This window comes from Triticum aestivum, chromosome 4A, assembly GCF_018294505.1.
Source record: "Triticum aestivum cultivar Chinese Spring chromosome 4A, IWGSC CS RefSeq v2.1, whole genome shotgun sequence".
Taxonomy (NCBI): Eukaryota; Viridiplantae; Streptophyta; class Magnoliopsida; order Poales; family Poaceae; genus Triticum; species Triticum aestivum.
Genome location: NC_057803.1, coordinates 5875593 through 5880801, shown reverse-complemented (window position 1 = coordinate 5880801; position 5209 = coordinate 5875593).

Below are 5209 nucleotides of genomic sequence, written 5' to 3'. Positions count from 1 at the left end.
GGTCGTCCCCTATGCTCTTGTCATAGGCTCTATACGGTATGCCATGCTGAGTACCGCACCTGATGTGTGCCTTGCCACATGTCTGGCAAGAGGGTACAAAGGTGATCTAGGAGTAGATCACCAGATAGCGGCCAAAATTATCCTTAGAGGAATAAGGAAATGTTTCTCGGTTATGGAGGTGATAAAGAGTTCAACGTAAAGAGTTACGTCGATGCAAGCTTAACACCTATCCGGATAGCTCTGAGTAGAGATACGGGATACGTATAATGGAGCAACAATTTGGAATAGCTCCAAGTGGAATGTGGTAGCAGCATCTACGATATGACATAAAGTTTTGCGAAATACATAGGGATCTGAATATGGCAAGACCCGTTGACTACAACCTCTCTCACAAGCATAACATGATCAAACCCAGAACTCTTTGAGTGTTAATCACATAGTGATGTGAACTAGATCATTGAGTCTAGTAGACTCCTGGATGTTGGTCACATGGCGATGTGACCTGTGAGTGTTAATCACATGGCGATGTGAACTAGATTATTGACTCTAGTGCAAGTGGGAGACTGTTGGAAATATGCCCTAGAGGCAATAATAAATTGGTTATTATTATATTTCCTTGTTCATGATAATTGTTTATTATCCATGCTAGAATTTTATTGATAGGAAACTCAGATACATGTGTGGATACATAGACAACACCATGTCCCTAGTAAGCCTATAGTTGACTAGCTCGTTGATCAATAGATGGTTACGGTTTCCTCACCATGGACATTGGATGTCGTTGATAACGGGATCACATCATTAGGAGAATGATGTGATGGACAAGACCCAATCCTAAGCCTAGCACAAAGATCGTGTAGTTCGTTTGCTAAAGCTTTTCTAATGTCAAGTATCATTTCCTTAGACCATGAGATTGTGCAACTCCCGGATACCGTAGGAGTGCTTTGGGTGTGCCAAACGTCACAACGTAACTGGGTGGCTATAAAGGTACACTACAGGTATCTCCTAAAGTATCTGTTGGGTTGGCACGAATCGAGACTGGGATTTGTCACTCCGTGTAACGAAGAGGTATCTCTGGGCCCACTCGGTAGGACATCATCATAATGTGCACAATGTGACCAAGGAGTTGATCACGGGGTGATGTGTTACGGAACGAGTAAAGAGACTTGCCGGTAACGAGATTGAACAAGGTATCGGGATACCGACGATCGAATCTCGGGCAAGTATCATACCGCTAGACAAAGGGAACTATATACGGGATTGATTAAGTCCTTGACATCGTTGTTCATCCGATGAGATCATCGTGGAACATGTGGGAGCCAACATGGGTATCCAGATCCGATGTTGGTTATTGAGCGGAGAGTTGTCTCGGCCATGTCTGCATGACTCCTGAGCCCGTAGGGTCTACACACTTAAGGTTCGATGACGCTAGGGTTATAAGGAAAGTATGTATGCGGTTACCGAATGTTGTTCGGAGTCCCGGATGAGATCCCGGACGTCACGAGGAGTTTCGGAATGGTTCGGAGGTAAAGATTGATAGAAGTATGGTTTTGGCCACCGGAATTGTTCCGGGCATCACCGGTAGTGTACCGGGACCACCGGAGGGGTCCGAGGGTCCACCAGGTGAGGCCACCAGCCCCGGAGGCTTACATGGGCCAATAGTGGGAAGGGACCAGCCCCTAGGTGGGCTGGGGCGCCTCCCACCAAGGCCCAAGGCGTCCTCGAGAGGAGAGGGGGCAAACCCTAGGCGCAGATGGGCCCTAAGGCCCACCCTAGGTGCGCCCCCCTCTCTCTCCCCCTTGGCCGCCTCCCAGATGGGATCTGGGGGCTGTCGCCACCCCTAGGGAGGGAACCCTAGGTGGGAGCGCAGCCCCTCCCCTCCCCCTATATATACTTGAGCAAAGGGGCAGTCCAACACACGATTCAATCTCCCTGTTGGCGCAGCCCTACCCCTCTTCCTCCTCGTCTCTCGTAGTGCTTGGCGAAGCCATGCTGGAGTCCCGCGCTCCTCCACCACCACCACGCCGTCGTGCTGCTGTTGGATGGAGTCTTCCCCAACCTCTCCTTCTCCCCTTGCTGGATCAAGGCGTAGGAGACGTCACCGGGCTGTACGTGTGTTGAACGCGGAGGTGCCGTCCGTTCGGCACTAGGATCATCGGTGATTTGGATCACGACGAGTACGACTCCATCAACCCCGTTCACTTGAACGCTTCAGCTTAGCGATCTACAAGGGTATGTAGATGCACTCTCCTTCCCTCGTTGCTAGATTACGCCATAGATTGATCTTGGTGATGCGTAAAAAATTTTGAATTTCTGCTACGTTGCCCAACATGGAGGAGCGGGCCAAGGTGTCTTCTTGTTTTGACATGGTTATGTCTGAGGTGGAGCCTGTTGAGCAGTCGACACTAGAGGAGCCGAAGGTTTCCAGTGCTCCTTGCACCAGCAAGCCTTCAAAGGAGCTGATCTAGATGGATGCAGATGAGCCTCTTAGGAGAGCCTCCTCTCCGTGGGGGAGTTCCTCGAAGAGCTTGCTCTCACTGTGTCGAGCTCGCCGCAAGTTTTGCAGGTGGGAGAGGCTGCTCCTTCTCTCTTACAGCGATGAAGCTGCCGTTTGGACAAGAAAAACAAAGATTGCGACATTCCTGTAGCCAAGCGCGCGGAGTATAGGCGGGCGGAGGCCTTTGGAGAGGTTCCAACACTCAAGAACAAAGGAAAAGCATCTGAAGAAGATCTGAATGAGAAGATGCAACACTATCTGCAGATGTACAAGAAGGAACACACGCCCAAGGCGATCGAGCCGGTGCGCGCATTAGTTCAGGCCAATGCTTGACCACTTCTGTTGCGAGGGTGCACTTCGGTGTGCTGCCATTGTAGAGAGTTTGTGGATGTTTGCGGAGTTCGTCTTTGTTGGATACAAGGCATGGCCTCCGTTCCTAGGTCTGGGGGCTCTTATTTCCGGCACAGATGATGTGCCATGAGTTGTTGGGTGTGGTTTTTGCCGGTTTCCCATATTAACCACGTGTTGTATGGTTTTCGGGTCCGGTTTCCCTATTAACTGGACCACTTTCCCTCTTCTATAATGTAAAGGCAGAGCACCTGTCGTTCACGCTCAAAAGAAAATACCGCATTTGATCTTTGAGTACCTATAGCTAGCTAGGGTTAGGTGAAACCGCAGTGCAGTGCAGTGCAGTCCATGTGCATGGAACCAGTTTGTAGAGTTGGCACTGCAGGCCGAGTGGCGAACCGACTGCATTTTGACGTCTACTCCTACTCACCAAACCCTAGCTGAGCCTATCTCTCGTCGCGTACGTAGACCGGCTGCTGTGCTGCTCTCTCAATCAAATTCGTCCAAGCAAGTGTGTACAGATCAATGGAGTAGTACCAGTATCTTTTTCATGAATGACATTAATCAGACAGGGACGATAACAAGATACAAAAAGGATAAGGGCGCACGCCAGTTTGATTGACTCACTAGTCGACCTGCAATTAACTTCGGAAGATGATGATGTCGTTTTCTACTTCTCCATCAATAGTTCCCGAGGAACACAAGTCATCAGAAGTCTCTGGAGGCAAGAACGCATGAAGGTTGCCAACTCGAGCACGGTCATCACGCAAACCTTGGGTGACACTAAGCAACTTTTTTCGAGAAAGTATCCAGCGAAAACTTAGTGATCGGGAAAATTACGAGGAAGCATCCCGCGAAAACTTAGCAATTGGGAAAACTAAGTGAAAAATTCGTGAAAACAACATTTAAAAAATCTACTTCCACATTTCTTAAATATAAGAGCTTATATAAAGATTTCAATACGGACTATCAAAATGAGTGAATCTATACTCTAAAATTCGTCTATATACATCCATATTAAAAAGGTGATGTTTAAAAGCACGTGTAAAATTTCACATCTGCAAGATATGGAGTACTAAAAAGGTATTGTTAGAAAGGAAAAAAAAAAGAAATGGTTGTCACCGAGTCGACTCGTCACGCAGTAGCATGGCGTCAGACACGGGGCGCGGAACCATCAGCCCAGCTGAAGGCCGCCGGACTTGGTCGCGGCCTAAGCCCAGCTGAAACCAAAACAACGTCGGGCCGTGTGAAGATATGGATCGGGAGAGTCCACCAAGCCGCAAAGCGTTGTCAGCTCAAAAAAGAAAAGAAAAAATGAAATCACTAATTAAGGAATACTCGTTGCAAAGAGTACTTCACTTTCTCAGGTCGCGACAAGTGGCACACATGCAGCGCGCCACTTGTCGCAACCTGGGAGTTTCCTTTTTTTCATAGATCCGTTTATTCAAAACGTTTTATCTCTTAAACCGTGCGTCCAAATTTCGAACCGTTTTCACCGTTGGAATACTCGCGTCGAGATCTTCAAAACTAGATCCCATATTGATAGGTTTTGACGAACCTTTTTTTTCACGAAAAAAGCGGACGAAAAAACCAGACCGGGAGCATGGTTTTTTTTTCCTTTCCGAAAGAGGCACGTCCATGCCTCTCGCGAAATCACAACCGTGCCTTTCGTGGAAGTAAAACCGTGACTCTCGTGAAAGGAAACAAAAACAGAAAACGCGTTTTTTTTCCATTTCCAAGAGGCACGACCGTGTCTCTCGCGAAAGCACAACCGTGTCTCTCGCGAAAGCAAAACCGTGACTCTCGCGAAAGAACAAAAAACAGAAAACGCGTATTTTTTCTCTCTTTCCAAGAGGCACGGCCGTGACTTTCGCGAAAGCACAACCGTACCTCTCGCGGAAGCAAAACCGTGACTCTCCCGAAACAAAAAAAACAGAAAACGCGTTTTGTTTTTTCCTTTCCGAGAGGCACGGCCGTGACTCTCGCGAAAGCACAACCGTGCCTCTCGTGAAGCACAACCGTGACTCTCGCGAAAGAAAAAAAAACAAAAAACGTGTTTTTTTTCGTTTTCGAAAGGCACGGCCGTGACTCTCGCTAAAGCACAACCGTGCGTCTCGCGGAAGAAAAGCCGTGACTTTCGCGAAAGGGAAAAAAAGAAAACGCGTTTTCTCGCGGAATTTTTTTTTGAATTTTTTTATTATCGAAAAGCTAAGAAAGATCGAGGGAAAACCAAAATGTTGAAAAAACCCAGAAAAAACCGTTAAAAAAATGGAAAACACGTGCGGAAAAATATAAAAACAAAATCCGAAAAAAACGTCCAGAGCGCGACACGTGGCAAATGGCTGAAAGCACACCAAATGACGC